This window comes from Bufo bufo, chromosome 1, assembly GCF_905171765.1.
Source record: "Bufo bufo chromosome 1, aBufBuf1.1, whole genome shotgun sequence".
Taxonomy (NCBI): domain Eukaryota; kingdom Metazoa; phylum Chordata; class Amphibia; order Anura; family Bufonidae; genus Bufo; species Bufo bufo.
The window spans coordinates 837206549-837212918 of record NC_053389.1 but is presented as its reverse complement, the minus strand read 5'-3'; the positions used below and the strand labels follow the sequence as shown (position 1 = coordinate 837212918).

The window sequence follows — 6370 nt, the reverse complement described above, 5'->3', positions numbered from 1 at the left end:
ACTGCCTCCTATGTACAAGAATATAACTACTATAATACTGCTCCTATGTACAATAATATAACTACTATAATACTGCTCCTGTGTACAAGAATATAACTACTATAATACTGCCTCCTATGTACAAGAATATAACTACTATAATACTGCTCCTATGTACAAGAATATAACTACTATAATACTGCTCCTATGTACAAGAATATAACTACTATAATACTGCTCCTATGTACAAGAATATAACTACTATAATACTGCACCTATGTACAGGAATATAACTACTATAATACTGCTCCTATGTACATATGTACAATGTTACCCTTGGAATCAGAGTAGAGAAGTAACATTTTTAGTTATGAAACATTCTGAATATCTGTACGGCCTGTAAAGTTTTCTCAACCCCCCCCCCACCCCGCCCCTCTGTGGTCCAGGCTAGTAACAGGGTGTGTGCAGATAAATGCTCTCTCTGGTAGCGGGGGAGGAAATCACACTGGCTTTTAATAAAGAAAATTTACATTTTACAAACAATTCATCTCCCTTCCTGACAACACGGAAATTGGGGAAGTGCTTTGTTTTTAGCTGCCTTCAAGAGAATGTGGTGTCGGTAAAGACACAGACGAGCAGTGTATGTCAGGCTCCTGCTAGAAGTGGTCGTGGGCTCTTGAATGTACAAGGTTCAGCACAGTAACCTCAGGAAGCCCTGACAAACATCAAGGCAGATGTGTGATGAAAGGGGAGTCATCTACTAGCGTCTCACTTTCTGGAGGACCCAACATCTTGCATTAGAGAGTTTGTCCACGGATTTAAACAGGACCCTTGTAATACTTCATTTCTGGTGGTGTTGTGCCGGAATAGGACACTTGTCTCCAGGTCCTCCACAGGTGATCACTGGGATCGCAACTTCAAGAAATTCTACAATACTATGTACTTGTCAACTCCTAGGGAAAGAGCACCCTGAAAAAAGGTAAGTTGGGCATCATGTTTTACACAATACGTCTCCTTGTTCCTGTAGTGCTCTTCAGACCAAGTAACTATGCAGATAACATTGTAACAGTGGCCCCCTGGTGTGGTCTGAGGTCTGCATAGATAGCAAGCTGGTCTGAGGTCTGTATAGATAGGGGGCTGGTCTGAGGTCTGTATAGATAGCAAGCTGGTCTGAGGTCTGTATAGATATGGGGGTGGTCTGAGGTCTGTATAGATATGGGGGTGGTCTAAGGTCTGTATAGATAGGGGGCTGGTCTGAGGTCTGTATAGATAGCAAGCTGGTCTGAGGTCTGTATAGATAGGGGGCTGGTCTGAGGTCTGTATAGATAGCAAGCTGGTCTGAGGTCTGTATAGATATGGGGGTGGTCTGAGGTCTGTATAGATATGGGGGTGGTCTAAGGTCTGTATAGATAGAGGGGTGGTCTGAGGTCTTTATAGATAGGGGGTGGTCTGAGGTCTGTATAGATAGCAAGCTGGTCTGAGGTCTGTATAGATAGGGGGCTGGTCTGAGGTCTGTATAGATAGGGGGCTGGTCTGAGGTCTGTATAGATAGCAAGCTGGTCTGAGGTCTGTATAGATAGGGGGCTGGTCTGAGGTCTGTATAGATAGCAAGCTGGTCTGAGGTCTGTATAGATATGGGGGTGGTCTGAGGTCTGTATAGATATGGGGGTGGTCTAAGGTCTGTATAGATAGGGGGCTGGTCTGAGGTCTGTATAGATAGCAAGCTGGTCTGAGGTCTGTATAGATAGGGGGCTGGTCTGAGGTCTGTATAGATAGCAAGCTGGTCTGAGGTCTGTATAGATATGGGGGTGGTCTGAGGTCTGTATAGATATGGGGGTGGTCTAAGGTCTGTATAGATAGGGGGGTGGTCTGAGGTCTTTATAGATAGGGGGTGGTCTGAGATCTGTATAGCTAAGGGTATGGTCTGAGGTCTTTATAGATAGGGGGCTGGTCTGAGGTCTGTATAGATAGGGGGGTGGTCTGAGGTCTGCATAGATAGGGGGCTGGTCTGAGGTCTGTATAGAAACATAGAAACATAGAATGTGTCGGCAGATAAGAAACATTTGGCCCATCCAGTCTGCCCAATATATCTGAATCCTATGAATAGTCCCTGGCCCTATCTTATATGAAGGATGGCCTTATGCCTATCCCATGCATGCTTAAACTCCTTCACTGTATTTGCAGCTACCACTTCTGCAGGAAGGCTATTCCATGCATCCACTACTCTCTCAGTAAAGTAATACTTCCTTATATTACTTTTAAACCTTTGCCCCTCTAATTTAAAACTGTGTCCTCTTGTGGTAGTTTTTCTTCTTTTAAATATTCTCTCCTCCTTTACCGAGTTGATTCCCTTTATGTATTTAGCAGTTTCTCTCATCTCCCCTCTGTCTCTTCTTTCTTCCAAGCTATACATGTAAAGGTCCTTTAACCTTTCCTGGTAAGTTTTATCCTGCAATCCATGTACTAGTTTAGTAGCTCTTCTCTGAACTCTCTCTAGAGTATCTATATCCTTCTGGAGATATGGCCTCCAGTACTGCGCACAATACTCCAAGTGAGGTCTCACCAGTGTTCTGTACAGCGGCATAAGCACTTCACTCTTTCTACTGCTTATACCTCTCCCTATACATCCAAGCATTCTGCTGGCATTTCGTGCTGCCCTATTACATTGTCTTCCCACCTTTAAGTCTTCTGAAATAATTACTCCTAAATCCCTTTCCTCAGATACTGAGGTCAGGACTGTGTCAAATATTCTATATTCTGCCCTTGGGTTTTTACGCCCCAGGTGCATTATCTTGCACTTATCCACATTAAATTTCAGTTGCCAGAGTTCTGACCATTCTTCTAGTTTTCCTAAATCCTTTTCCATTTGGCGTTTCCCTCCAGGAACATCAACCCTGTTACATATCTTTGTGTCATCAGCAAAAAGACAAACCTTACCATCGAGGCCTTTTGCAATATCACTTATGAAGATATTAAACAAAATTGGTCCCAGTACAGATCCCTGTGGAACCCTACTGGTAACATGACCTTGTTTTGAATGTTCTCCATTGACTACAACCCTCTGCTGTCTGTCACTCAGCCACTGCCTAATCCACTCAACAATATGGGAGTCCATGCTCAATGACTGCAGTTTATTGATAAGTCTTCTATGTGGGACAGTGTCAAAAGCCTTACTAAAATCTAGATATGCGATGTCTACTGCACCTCCACCGTCTATTATTTTAGTCACCCAGTCAAAAAAATCTATAAGATTTGTTTTACATGATCTCCCTGAAGTAAACCCATGTTGTTTTTCATCTTGCAATCCATGGGATTTTAGATGTTCCACAATCCTATCCTTTAATAGGGTTTCCATTAATTTGCCTACTATTGATGTCAGACTCACTGGTCTATAGTTGCTCGATTCCTCCCTACTACCTTTCTTGTGAATGGGCACGACATTTGCCAATTTCCAATCTTCCGGGACGACTCCTGTTACTAATGATTGGTTAAATAAATCTGTTAACGGTTTTGCCAGCTCACCACTAAACTCTTTTAATAATTTCGGGTGTATCTCATCAGGCCCCTGTGACTTATCTGTCTTCACCTTAGACAGCAAACTTAGAACATCTTCCTCTGTAAAGATACATGCATCAAACGATTTAATAGTCATCCTTTCTAGTGGAGGTCCTTCTCCTTCTTTTTCTTTTGTAAAAACTGAACAGAAGTATTCATTAAGGCAGTCGGCTAGCCCTTTATTCTCTTCTACATACCTTCCGTCCTTTGTTTTTAATTTAGTTATTTCCTGTTTTAATTTCCTTTTTTCATTTATATATCTGAAGAATGTCTTATCCCCTTTTTTCATAGACTGAGCTAGTTTTTCTTCTGCCTGCGCTTTAGAAGTTCTTATAACTTGCTTGGCCTCTCTCTGCCTAATCTTGTAGATTTCCTTATCTTCATTGCTCTGGTTTTTTTATAATTACAAAATGCTAGCTTTTTATTTTTAATGATTTGGGCCACTTCTGCTGAGTACCACATTGGTCTCTTCCTTTTTTTGCTTTTACTGACAAGTCTAATGCAATTTTCTGTTGCCTTCAATAATGCACCTTTTAAGTAGTCCCATTTCTCCTGGACTCCATGTAATCCGTTCCAGTCTGATAAGGACTCATTTATGACTAATTTCATTTTTGAAAAGTCTGTTTTTCTAAAATCTAAAACTTTTGTTTTTGTGTGGTGGGACTCTTTCACAGTTCTTATATTAAACCACACTGACTGGTGATCACTAGATCCCAAGGTTTCGCCTACAATGACATCATATACCGAATCCCCGTTTGTGAATACCGAATCCAAAATGGCCTCCCTCCGGGTTGGCTTCTCAACCACTTGTTGTAGAGATAACCCCAGTAGGGAATTTAGAATATCTGTACTCCTGGTAGAACTTGCTATAGATAAGGGGCTGGTCTGAGGTCTGTATAGATAAGGGGCTGGTCTGAGGTCTGTATAGATAGGGGGCTGGTCTGAGGTCTGTATAGATAGGGGGCTGGTCTGAGGTCTGTATAGATAGGGGGCTGGTCTGAGGTCTGTGAAGATAGGGGGCTGGTCTGAGGTCTGTATAGATAGGGGGCTGGTCTGAGGTCTGTATAGATAGGGGGCTGGTCTGAGGTCTGTATAGATAGGGGGCTGGTCTGAGATCTGTATAGATAGGGGCTGGTCTGAGATCTGTATAGATAGGGGCTGGTCTGAGATCTGTATAGATAGGGGGCTGGTCTGAGATCTGTATAGATAGGGGGCTGGTCTGAGCTCTGTATAGATAGGGGGCTGGTCTGAGGTCTGTATAGATAGTGGGCTGGTCTGAGCTCTGTATAGATAGGGGGCTGGTCTGAGATCTGTATAGATAGGGGGCTGGTCTGAGGTCTGTATAGCTAAGGGTATGGTCTGAGGTCTGTATAGATAGGGAGCTGGTCTGAGATCTGTATAGATAGGGGGCTGGTCTGAGATCTGTATAGATAGGAGGCTGGTCTGAGGTCTGTATAGATAGGGGGCTGGTCTGATGTCTGTATAGATAGGGGGCTGGTCTGAGCTCTGTATAGATAGGGGGCTGGTCTGAGGTCTGTATAGATAGGGGGCTGGTGTGAGGTCAATATAGATAGGGGGCTGGTCTGATGTCTGTATAGATAGGGGGCTGGTCTGATGTCTGTATAGATAGGGGGCTGGTCTGAGCTCTGTATAGATAGGGGGCTGGTCTGAGGTCTGTATAGATAGGGAGCTGGTCTGAGGTCCATTCTAACACTGATGGATCACTAACGTGACCTGCCAGTGTTGGGTATCTTTCTCTTTACACCATTTGCACAGCCTCCTTATATCCGTTCCATAGGTTGATAAGACGCTCAATCCAGTGACTTTATATGTATACCATGTAGGTCACGGGTTGACAGTGTCCTAGACCTTACCTCCTATACAAGTTCCTTTATTAATTCATATTTTCGTAATCCCGTTCCTTATACCTAGTTAATTATTCATGTATGCGACTACGATTACGTAGAGACTGATGGGCGGCTCCTACTACGGTCCTGACATGCGCATACCACTTGTGAGGCTGTCTCGGCCATCCTGATTGTGGTTGCCAGTAAATTCTTAGACGTCAGAAAAAACGTGATATTTGTTTTTCTCGCGCATGCGCGGTTAGTGAATGGGAACGCCGCGGAGCACACGATTCGAACTACATAGTCACCCAGCTGACAGTGAGTGTTTTAATTTCACGCAATTATTGTTTTCACCTGCACTTATTAAGACTTTTTGTACACAACGCAAAGGATGTTGTAATAATGATTTTTCATTTATCCTCACTATACTTGTCAGATTGTGACAGTGATTTTTATATATTCATGTAACTGCTTGCATTACTATATGTATTGCTTTTCACTATGTTCTATCAATTGGTGTTAAATTACTAGTTGATTAATGTCCCTATATAAAGCACGCTTGTAACACGTGCACTAGGCTTGATAAAGACAGCAACAAGCTGTTGAAACGTCGCTTGACTTTGGGTCAATAAACTACACGATTTTCCTTGCAATATTGGAGTGCTGCTGGCTGATTTTCTATCTCTGGTCTGAGGTCTGTATAGATATGGGGGTGGTCTAAGGTCTGTATAGATAGGGGGGTGGTCTGAGGTCTGTATAGATAAGGGTATGGTCTGAGATCTGTATAGATAAGGGTATGGTGTGAGGTCAATATAGATAGGGGTCTGGTCTGAGGTCTGTATAGATAGGGGGCTGGTCTGAGATCTGTATAGATAGGAGGCTGGTCTGAGGTCTGTATAGATAGGGGGCTGGTCTGAGATCTGTATAGATAGGGGGCTGGTCTGAGGTCTGTATAGATAGGGGGCTGGTCTGAGGTCTGTATAGATAGG

General features: G+C 43.2%; 1 protein-coding gene across 1 annotated transcript in view; it reads left to right on the top strand.

Moving 5' to 3' along the window:
• Positions 1–450: 450 nt before the first annotated feature.
• The window catches only part of LOC120986670 (acetylgalactosaminyl-O-glycosyl-glycoprotein beta-1,3-N-acetylglucosaminyltransferase-like), a 97551-nt gene continuing 91631 nt past the window's right edge, over positions 451–6370 (top strand). Inside the window, exon 1 of the mRNA XM_040415341.1 lies at positions 451–955. The gene's annotated coding sequence lies outside the window, so the exon portion shown is untranslated. The remainder of the gene's footprint in view (positions 956–6370) is intronic.